We start from the raw sequence: 12,279 nt of genomic DNA, 5'->3' as shown, positions 1-12,279 counted from the left end.
TTGATTGTATTCTGCTTCTTAGATTTAATGAGCATGCCCACAAGATAACAACATTTCAGTGTTTTACAATATATGATGACATATATGTACTTTAATAATAAACTTACATTGAACTTTGACCACACTGTGGTCATACCATTACACAAGATGTGTCCTGAGAAAAGTCAAACAGTATTAGACGCCCTCAGGCCAAAGGACATGTCACAGTTATGGTTCTTTTTAGGATTTGTAAATTAATATAATAGGTTCCTGTCACAACTGATGGAAGTGAACACCCTATAGCCTTTGTGTCACATTCCTATCATCAGGGACCTCCACAACCCAGGTCATGCTCTCTTCTCACTGCTACCATCAGGAAGAAGGTACAGGAGCCTCAGGATGCACAACACCAGGTTCAGTAAAAGGCTCTTGAACCAAAAGAGATTACTTCGCTAACCTCACATGCCCATCATTGAAATGTTCCGACATCTCATGGAATCACTTTCAAGGACCCTTTATCTCATGTTTTCAATATTTTTGCTTAAATATTATTATTATTATTATTATTATTATTATTATTATTATTATTATTATTATTATTATTATTATTTCTTTTTGTATTTGCACAGTTGCTGCAGAGAAAATTTATACACAGATTGACAGAGAGCCCTTGAGTTTGGTTTGGTGTGAGAAACGTTTCAACCTGTAATTGTATGGGAGAGAGTTTACTCTCATTACTAATTATCGACCACTAGTGTCCATTTTCAATGGACAGAAAAGTGCTCCACTAACTGCATCAGTACAAAAGAAGAGATGGGCTCTGTTTCTTGAGGAACACAATTATAAGATTGAATTTAAGAAGACAATTAATCATGGAAATGCTGATGAATTGTCCCATTTACCCTTGGAAAAGAAAATATCTGAAAAATTTACAGAAGAGGAAATTCCTCTTGATTTATTCTCCCTAAAGCAAATTGAAAGTCTTCCTATTACAGCAAAGATGATTCAAAAGGAAACCAGAAAAGACCCCACACTGCCTCAGGTCTACTCGGCAACCCAAGATGGCTGGAAGGTGCAGCAGAAATTCCAGTTCCCTCATTTTAACCAGTGCTGGGATTAACTTCCACTTGATGGAGATTGCCTAATATAAGGATTAAAATTTGTTGTACCATCCGTGTTGAGAGCTAATTTGCTGGAGGAACTACATCTAGGTGTGGTCAAGATGAAAGGATTAACTTGAAGTATCGCCTGGTGGCCTGGGATCGATCAGGGTATTGAGCAGTTTTCCATCTACTGTTTGGGATGCCAATACATCCAGAAGATGCCAGGAGCAGCGCCTCTCCATTCTTTCATTGCCCTGGTAGAGGATTCATGTGGAATTTGTCGGACCATCCATGAGCACAACTCTCTTGGTTGTAGTGGATGCAGCTACAACAGGGGTGTCAAACTCATTTTAGATCACGGGCCGGATTGAGCAAAATGCAGCCTCATGCGGGCTGGATCATTCGGACGCATGCGAACGCAGCTTTCTTTGCCTCCGTTTTTTCAGCCTGTTCTTATGTGTCTCAGTCTCTGCTATAACTACAAAGTGTTTCACTTTACAAATTCCATTTCTTATGAAGAACACTGCCGAGCAAGACTGCCGAATAAACACTAAAAACCCTGAAAACCTGGTATCTGAGTAAACTCAGCATTAGCCATATCATACGCCACAGGCGCTTCGATTACTGGGGCCAGCTTTAATAGTAATTAGATATTATCTCGCGGGCCAAAGATAATTCCACAGCGGGCCGGGTTTGGCCTGCAGGCCTTGAGTTTGACATATATGAGCTACAATGACCAGGAGTGCTCCCAATAGTCTCCACTGCAGCCTCAAATAACAGAAAGGAAGTGGAAGCAGTGACAGATTTTGACTTCCTTGGTCCAAATATTTCTACAGCTGGTAACTGCAGCCATGAAATTAAGCAGCACTTACTTCTGGAGAGGGCAGCAATAGCAAATTTCGATAAAATACTGAAGAGCAGAGACCTAACATTGTCTACGAAGATCTGTATAGTCAAGTCCATGGTATTTCCAGTTGACTATTGTAAGGCTGAATACAAAAGAATTAACACCTTTGTACTTGGATGCTGGAGGAAAGTGTTCGTTGGACAGCAAGGAGATCCAACAAGTCAAACTGCTCACTAGGAGGCTTGATTATGAGACAAAAGCTCAAATATTTTGGCCACATCATGAGAAGACAGGTTTCCTTGGAGAAGACTCTCATGTTAGATAAAACAAAAGGTAAACAAAAGGAGAGGACGACCGAGGTTATGATAAATAGATAATATTACTCAGACAATGTGTTTGATCTTGGGGGAATCTTAGAGAGAGGCAGCTTCCAACAAGAAGGGTTGGTGTGCAGGAGTCCATGAGGTCACAAAGTGTTGGACTTGACTTAATGACTGAATAACAAACATCCTCATACACTATTGTTGTGTTGAGAAGCCTCTTCATAAGGATTGTGTTCCAGAACATTCAGTCAGTGTTCTAGACCACAGTTTGTTGCAGAATGACAGCCTACAAATACTCAGGACATCTTTAGGGAGTGGTGTCTCAGAAAGGCTGTGTCCATTATCAAGGATCTCCAGCACCCAGACTTTTCTCCTAATTACCATCAGGAAGCAGGTACAGAAGCCTAAGGGCACACATTCAGCAATTCAGGAACAGCTTCTTCCCCTCTGCCATCCAATTCCTAAATGGACATTGAAGCTTCGAACTCTACCTCACTTTTTTAATATACAATATTTCTGTTTTTGCACATTTTTTAAAAAATCTATTCAATACACGTAATTGATTTACTTGTTTATTTATTATCATGTTTTATCTTATTTACTACTTTTTCTCTCCCTGCTAGATTAAGTGTTGCATTGAATTACTGCTGCTAAATTAACAAATTTCATGTCACATGCCAGTGATAATAAACTTGATCCTGATTCTGACATCTGCACTGTGCCTCTCAGCTACAAATGGGTTGGTAGAAAGATTTAGCCTGTGTCTAAGGAAAACACACTATGAGCAATGTCAGCAGAGTGAACGACTGTGAATCAGAAGCTCACCTTTTTGCATATCACAGTGCGCCAACTCTACAACCAACAACTCAACAACTATGATGTTTCTGCATTGTCCCTGGTGTTCATGCTTGGATCAACTCAAACTGGATCTCAGAAGGAGTAGGCAGGATAAACAGTTGAGACAAATTGTGGGTGCTTCAAACAAGAATGTTTGACGTTTCACTCTTGGATAAACATTCTTAGTGAGGGAGTACAGAGATGATCAAAAGTGGGTACTTGGAAAGATTAAGGACAGAACTAGACCACTCTCCTACACAGTGGAGATTATGCCTGATGTCATCTGGAGATAGCACATCAATCAGTTGAGGAGAGCAGCATCAATTTTTAGAAAGGTTTTCAGAGCTGTCAGAATGACTTCGGCAGTCGCAAGTCAACTCCTACAACCACCACGGAGTAGGGCCTGAATCAGAGATTGTTTCATAGCATCAAGTCTCACCTACCAAGCAGAGTGATCCCCCTTGTCAGGAAAGACATTACTGCACAAGAGTAGGAATCACCCACAGCATTCTAATCTTCAGGCCTGAAAGGGACTTAAAAATTTCCATGCTGTGGATGTCTATATAGTGGTTATATTATATAGTATACTGTGTAAGATAAAGAGAGAACAAAATGTTGCATACTTGAGTTGAGATGTATTCTATATTGAGAGGGAGTTTATGCAGGGAGGGGTGTACTATATTCAATATTTACATCATAATTGAGTAATCTTGTAAAAACATTGTTTGATGAAGCTTTCCTGTATTCTTACATAATTTATTATGAGTCATATGTAAGACATTGTTGAATAACATACAACATTACACCACCACGTCATATTTGTGCGCCTTACTGAAAGTAAAACTAAGCAGTCATGTTTCCTGGCTCCTGTGTTTTGCATTTGATTAATTTCTGGAGTTATCAAACATTGTGATGAATCAGCATATAGGAAGGAGACTGAAAATCTGGCTAAACAATATGCCAACAACAACTTGTTTCTCAATGTCAGCAAGACCAATGTGCTTACTGACTTCTGGAGGAAGAAACCAGAGATCCATGAGCAATTTCTCAGGAGATCAGAGATGGAAAGGGTGAGCAACTTTAAATTCCTTGGTGTTATCAGTTCAGAGGATCTGTCCTAGGTCCAGTACCTGCGTGTCATTTAGGAGATTTAGCACAGTAGCATCACTACTTTCTTTGAAGTTTGTGAAGGTTCGACATGACATCTAAAACTTATATAAACTTCTCTAGATGTGTGGTGAAGATTATATTGACTGATTGTATCACGGCTTGTTATGGAAATACTAATATCCTTGAACAGGAAAGCTTAGAAAAAGTAATGGATATGGCCCAGTCCACCACAGATACAGCCTCCCCCACCATTGAGCACATCTACACAGAGCATTGTCGGAGTAAAGGAGTATTGTTTATCAAGGATATCCACCACCCAGGACATGCTCTCTTCACCGCTGCCATCAGAAAAAGGTACAGAAGCCTCAGGACCCCCACCATCAGTTTCAGGAACAGTTAACACTCTTCAACCATTGGACTCCTGAATCAAAGGGGAAAGCTCCCACAAACTATGGACTCACTTTCTAGGACTCTCTATCTCATGATCTCAAATATTTATTAGTACAAAGTCAACATGGCTTCCTTCAGGGAAAATCCTGCCCGGCAAACTTACTGGAATTCTTTGAGGAGATTATGAGTAGAATATATAAAGGGAATGCAGTGGATGTTGTACATTTGGAATTTCAGAAGGCCTTTGACAAGGTGTCACACATGATACTGTTTACTAAGTTAAAAGACCATGGTGACTAACATGGTTCAAGCATTGGCTGATTGGTAGGAAATAGTGAGTGGGAATAAAAGAATCTTTTTCTTGTTGGCTGCCAGTGACTTGTGTAGGACTCAGTGTTGGAACCACTGCTTTTTAGTTCTGTACATAAATGATTTAGATGATGGAATAGATGACTTTGTTGCCAAGTTTGCAGATGATATGAAGATTGGTGGAGGGGCAATAGTATTGAGGAAATATGTAGGATGCAGAAGGATTTAGACAGATTAGGTGAATGGATAAGAAAGTGGCTAATGAAATACAATGTTGGAAAATGCATGATCATACACTTTGGTAGTAGAAATAAATAAGTGGACTATTTTCTAAATGGGGAGAAAATTCAAAAATCTAAGATGCAAAGGGACTTGGGAGTCCTTATGCAGAACACCCTAAAGGTTAACTTGCAGATTGAGTTGGTGGTAAGGAAGGTAAATGACATGTTAGCATTCATTTCAAGAGGTCTAGACTACGAGAGCAAAGATGTGATGCTGAGGGTGAGGCCTCACCTTGAGTACAGTTTTGGGATCCTCATCTTAGAAAAGCTGTGCTGGTTCACAAGGATGATTCCAGGAATGAAAGGGTTATCATACGAGGAACGCTTGATGGCGTGGGGTCTGTACTCACTGGAATTCAGAAGGATGAGGGTGGATTTCAATGAAATTTCTTGCATGTTGAAAGGCCTAGACAGAGTAGGTGTAGAAAGGGTGTTTCCCATGATGGTAGAGTCTAGGACAAGAAGGCTTTCAAAACAGAGATGTGAAGAAACTTCTTTAGCCAAAGGGTGGTGAATTTGTGGAATTTGTTGCCAAGTGCAGCTGAGGAGGCCAAGTCACTAGGTGTATTTAAGGTAGAGATTGATAGGTTCTTGATTGGACATGGCATCAAAGGTTACAGGGAGAAAGCTGGGAACTGGGTTTGAGAAGGAGAGAAAAAAGGATCAGCCATGATTTAATAGAAGAGCACACTTGATGGGCCAGATGGCTGAATTCTGCTCCTATGTCTTTATTGATTATTTTTATTATTATAATTATAATAATAATGATTATTATTATTGTTGTTGCCTTTATGGATTGTTTGTCTATTCTGTAGGGAACGGTCTTTCATTGATTCTATGACGTTTCTTGCATTTACTGTTAATATCTGCAAGAAAATGAATTTCAGGGTTCCATGTGGTGACTTCTATGTACGTTATGTTACGTACCCCGTAACTGGATCACTTACCAGCAAAGATAGCGAGGTCCGTTGAAGTCTGATGGTACTATTTTTAACAGTATTTTTTGATAAAAATAAACAAAAATAATATCAATGCAAACATACAGATGATATACGTCGTCAATACTAAATCTAAAAGCACGGGTAAAATAATAATCAATAAGAAATAGCTCTATCATTGTCTAGGGGATAATGTATTGTCCGATGGAAATATAAAAGTCACTTTAGTTCATTCAAGCTGCAGCATTTTGGTTTGAGAGAAAGACGGGTTAAAACTTGCCCATTCCTTTTATGATGTCAATCCTTCAAGAGTCGTTGGGAGTTGATTTCCCCGTTGTTAGCTAAAAACTGTTCTTCCGTGGTAAAGGCACACTGATTCCGGGGCAAATGGAAACGGATGCATGTGGCCTTCCCACCGGCTTTCGCTATTACGGGATCACTAGCGTTTCTTATGGTGCGTCTGAGGGGCTGTTCCCACAGACCCTCTTTTATCCTGACTCACAGGGTCTCAGATGTCAATCAGGTTGAGATGATGCAATCCTTCCACCAACCTCCCCCTCGGTTCATTGCCTGGGGGCTTTGATGCATTGTACAGGATGCAATACACAAGTCCATCTCCAAGAGACAATAGCCGGTATCAATGGGTCCGCCTTTCGGAGGCCAGGACACATTCCAACTCTTTGTGGATTCTGCATGTCTTTCTCTCATTTCCTGGGTCTCCCGAACTGACTCAATAGTGATCTTGCGATTCTCACAAAGGAGGGGGCTACCCCGCACCCTTCGGCCCCTCAGAGCGGTGATACATTCGTAACAGTTAATAATACATTTACTTTGAACTTCTTTGAATTACACAGCACAATATCCCTGCAGGCAGAACCGAAGGAACAGATGTCAGGATATCAGAGACAAGTTATACAAGTTCTACTGCAACAGGACAGTTGAGGGCTTTGATGGGTGTCTTGTTTACAAATTCTGTTTTGGTGCCCATTAAACTGTAAGATTTTCATTGGGTGTATTAACTATGAGTTAGTATATTAATGCTAAGTTGGGTTGGTTGTGATGGGTATCCCACTTTTGCTTATACCTTCTTATCTCCGATCACGTAATCTGATGGTATATTGGGGAGCTGCCAGAAAGCTGTTTTTGTTCTGTAGAGGAATGGAGGAGTCTTGCATGAAGCTAGAACAATGTATACCATGGAGCTTAGAGCCTGTGCTTTCCACTATGAAACTGGTGGTGAAGAAAATATCTGCATAAAATATTACTGACTGTGTGAAAAAAAAATGGAAAAGCAAAATACTCTGGACTTTGAAATTCTAAATGCTAAATTAGATAAACATTATTGATGGGGGAAACCATATTGTTCTAGGTTGGACTACTTTCAAATAAGATAAGAAATAGGGACGTTGACATTTTTTGTTGGATAAATACAGCTGGTAACCAAGCACAAATCTTTAGGTTGCTATGGAATAAGCAGGACCGGCTAGCATAACCTGGAGATTAAATTTCAACACATGAAATATGGAATAAAGTGACCCCATTGGCTTTCAACCAAGCATGATAAATCACAAGTACGGTAATGCCTCACAAGAAAATACATCATTCAGATGCAGATCCAAGAAACACAAAGGAAAGGTGAACACAGCCACCAATAGAATTGATCAGTTCCACACTTTATCACTGCAGCTGGTCAGAAGAAAGGTCCCCTGACCCTGCAAAGGAGAGCATATAGTACCTGAGTATTAGTTTGACAAACCGAGCATTTAAAATCTCTCAACAGCGTAGTTGTATTCCCTGTTTAATCTCTTTATTTGTCATTAAATAAAGATAACTGCTCAGAAAGGTGCTGCTCCTGTGTCTATCAAAGCATGTTTTCATCTGTGAACCTAGCAAGGGACATGCAAAAGCAATAAATATCTTCTGAAGTTACCATCCACACATTGATGGAACCATCCGTCATCCACAACTGACAGATAGTGTCTCAGCTTCCTTTGTCCCACAAGTAACAGACATTCACTGTCTCAGGAAACTTGAGCTGTTGTCTTAAAATAATTGATTGCCAATGTTTTAAAGGTTTTCCACAGAGGGCATAGTTTAAGGTCCTTGGAAGTAGGTACAGAGGAGATGTCAGGGATAAGATTTTTAGGCAGAGAGTGGGGTGTGTGGAATGGGCTGCTGGCAATGGCGGAGGAGGCAGATACGATAGGGTATTTTAAGAGACTCCTGGATAGGTATATGGAGCTTAGCAGAATAGAGGACTATTGGTAACCCTAGATTTCTAAATGTCTAAAGTAAGTACATGTTCGTCACAGTATTGTGGACCAAAGGGCCTCTATTGTGCTGTAGGTTTTCAAAGTTTCGGTCCAACAATCTGTCTTACAAACAAGTGGATTGACAAGATGCTACTGTGGTTGTGGGACAATGGCTCCACAAACCATAGGGTGGCAACAGTTATGCTCAGAACCTTACCAAACCTTCAATGTGCTTCCTGCTGCCTGTCAGACAAGCGTGCCCCAGAATGTTCCCATATGGTAAGATTGGGAGGTTTGAGGCTGAGCATATTCAGCACAAACTGCTATAGGTTTACCTCCAGTGTTCTCTTTGACTGAAAACCATTGTGGTAGCATGTTAGAAGAACCAGGTCAGGGAAAGGCACAAATAAAATAGGAACCAAGGGCATGGACAAGGATGAAAAGTGTTGCGATCTCTTTTCATGCCTCCTCCCTCTGTTTCTCCTCAAGACAGCAAGAGTGCATAGTGTGCAACATACCTCCACAAACCTCAAGACCAAATCAGTTAAGTACTGCATTATTCTTTGAGAATCATCCCGAAATTGCATACCAAAGCTCGCTGCTCTATCATTTATTTTGTGTGAGTGTGTGTGTGTGTGTGTGTGTGTGTGTGCGAGAGAGAGAGACAGCGACCCTTTTGAATGCATGTTCACTTAGATCTCTGGGTGGTAGGCAAGAGTCATGAGCCATGTCATTAGTAGGTAGCCCCTACACCGTTTTGCCGCCTTTTGATTTGCTTTGCTGGGTGAAAACTGCCATTGAAATGAATAAATCATGATAGGTGTTCAGATCCCAAGCACAGATCTGAGCAGGACAGAGCATGTGAACGTGCATCGGCTGCATGTTGCAGATAAGCAATTCCTATTGGGTCCTCTTACACAGCCTTAACCTTTTCAGCAGGGGAAAACCAGTTAATATCCACACACCAGGACACAATTGAAAACATTGTTCATTTCGCAGCTCTGACTATGCCACTCTCTATAGGTATTTGGTTCTTTTTGCTGTTTCTTTGTAAGATACCTTTTACATTTAGATATTACTTACTCTTTAAATTTAGAAATTCTAAACAGAATTCACAGTAGTAACTATAAATAATATTCTCTCTTATGACTTCTTGCATCTTTCCCCTTTTCTCGGATCCCTCTTACAGTGCATAAACCACACCTACAATAACTGTGTTTACACACCTCCCTGTGGATTATTCCCTCTCATCCAGTTTGTGCAATATAAGATGTCCAGTGTGACATATGTGCTTTGATGGAAGTTTGTTTTAATCTTGTTAATGAATATTTTCCCTGATGTTTACACTTACAAGTGGCCATTGAAGTCAGAACTGGATATATTGGAGCTATCTTTTTACTTGTACATGACTTGTTGCTTGGTGACATCACATAGCAGGAAACTAGAAGAAACGCTTGTGTTTGTACAATCAAATATCAGATTTCCTTTTCAACTTTCACCCTGCTTGAAACTAAATCAACATTGACATTGGATTCGCCACAATATCCTTAGAAGAATTCCAGTCTTCATTTTTTGTGAACTTTTGGTTCATATTCAGTTGTGCATTCCTGCAGAAGACTGCTGATCATGGTGTAAAACAGGTGGCATAAGGTTTGTGTGGAGCAATGTACATATATTCACTGACACAGTCACTCAAGGAAACTTGCAGTTGTTGAAAACCCGAGACTCCATATGATTCTTTTCAACAAGGTTTTGATGGAGAGCCCTCCATCAAAACACTGCTTACACATACTCACTCACACACACACACATTGCCTCATCACTCTGCTGTCATTGCAGTGAGTGTACACACTTCAATGTCTTCCTTGACATATTCTCATAATTAAACCACTGTATCCCCAACACATTTCTCATTTGTTCAGAGTCAGACACCAAAGTTTAGTTTAACTTCATTTATTATTTTTACTTAACTGTAAGTGTGCGATTTTGTTGCCATCTCCCAGCAGTTCCTTTGCGTCTGCTGAGTGTTAAGCAAGTTAATGTGATTGGGTTGGCTTTGTGGTGCCTTTTCCACCATACAAAGTAGAATATTCAATTTCTTTAGTAATGGGGATATGTAAATGTGTATATGTTGCTAGTGTTAGATTAGATTAGATTCAACTTTATTGTCATTGTGCCAAGTACAGATACAAAGCCAAATGAAATGCAGTTAGAGTCTAACCAGAAATGCAAAGAATAGTGTTATTTACAAACTAACTGCAAATAAAAAGTAAGTGCTACAGCACACAAATTGTACTGAGACAGTACAATTTGGGTGCAATACTGCTTTGTGCTGTGATATGAGGTTCAGCAGGGACAGAGCCTCAGGGAAGAAGCTCTTCCTGTGCCTACTGGTGCAGGAGTGGAGGCTCCTGTGGCTCCTACCGGATGGGAGGAGAATAAAAAGTCCATGGTTAGGGTGAGATGCATCCTTGATAATGCTTTTCTCCTTGCCCAGGCAGCATTTATGGTAGATGTTCTCAATGTTGAGCAATTGGGTGCCGATAATCCGCTGGGCAGCTTTCACTAAATGCTGGGGTGCTTTGCGGTTTGATACAGGACAATTGCCATACCACATTGAGATGCAGCTGAGGAGTATGCTCTCAATGGTACAGCGGTAAAAGTCCGTCAGTATCCTGAGGGGACAGATGTGAGCTTTCTGATGCTCTGCAGGAAATAAAGGTGCTGCTGCACGTTTTTGATCAGGATGGAGGAGCTCAGGGACCAGGTGAGATCCTCAGAAATGTGGACACCAAGGAATTTGAAGCTTGATACATGCTCCACTACAGCTCCACTGATGTAGATTGGGACGTGAGTGTGGCTCCTAGCATGCCTGATATCCATAATGTTCTTCTGGGTGTTAAGAGCCAGGTTGTTGTACCTTGTGGCCAGGTGCTGGACCTCGCCACTGTAGGCCGTCTCGTCATCCCCTCTGATCAGGCCAATCACCATGGTGTCGTCTGCAAAATTGATTATGGAGCTAGATCCATGTACAGGAATGCAGTCATAGGTGAAAAGGGAGTACAGAAGAGGGCTCAGTACACAGCCTTGAGGCACGCCACTGTTCAGGGTGAAAGTGGAGGAGGAGAGGTTGTCTAACTTAACAGATTGGGGTCTGTTAGTCAGAAAGTCCAAGGTCCAATTGCAGAGGGATGAGCTGATACCAAGCTGGAGAAGTTTGTCGATCAGCTTGGAGGAGGTCACAGTATTGAATGCCGAACTGAAGTCAATGAACAGCATCCTGACATAAGAGTTGGGGCTGTCCAGGTGGGTCAGGGCAGAGTGAGATGCTGTGGAGATGGCATCCTCTGTTGACCTGTTGGTGTGATAGGCAAATTGATGGGAGTCCAGGGTAGTGGGCAGACAGGATTTCAGATGTGATAGAACCAGTCTCTCAAAGCACTTTGCAATGATGGGGGCTGAGTACAACTGGGCGGAAGTCATTCAGGCCCGTGGCAATGGAGTGCTTCGGCAGGTGGCACGATGGTGGCGATCTTGAAGCTTGTGGGGACAACTATCTGGGTCAGGGACAGATTGAAAATGTCTGTGAAGATCCTGTCCAACTTCCCTGAACAGACTGAGCTCACGGGCAGGTATTCCATCCGGACCAGCTGCCGTTTGTACATTTACCTGTTCAGGGTGGCACAAACGTCGGAGGTGGAAATTGAGAGAGGCCGTTAACCAGGTGGGAGATCTGCTTTGAGGGTAACCTCCTTGTTCCCTCAGTCAAAGCATAGAAGTAATTGAGCTCATCAGGGAGGGAAGCAGAGCTGGAAGGGGGCACAGTACTGGGTGGTTTGAAGTCTGTTAATGACCTATAAGCCATGCTACATGTGTCAAGGGTCCGAGGAGTTGAAACGCTCCTCGATTC

Source organism: Hypanus sabinus, chromosome 2 (genome assembly GCF_030144855.1).
Source record: "Hypanus sabinus isolate sHypSab1 chromosome 2, sHypSab1.hap1, whole genome shotgun sequence".
Taxonomy (NCBI): domain Eukaryota; kingdom Metazoa; phylum Chordata; class Chondrichthyes; order Myliobatiformes; family Dasyatidae; genus Hypanus; species Hypanus sabinus.
The sequence above is the reverse complement of the archived record's forward strand: the minus strand, read 5'-3'. Positions refer to the sequence as shown.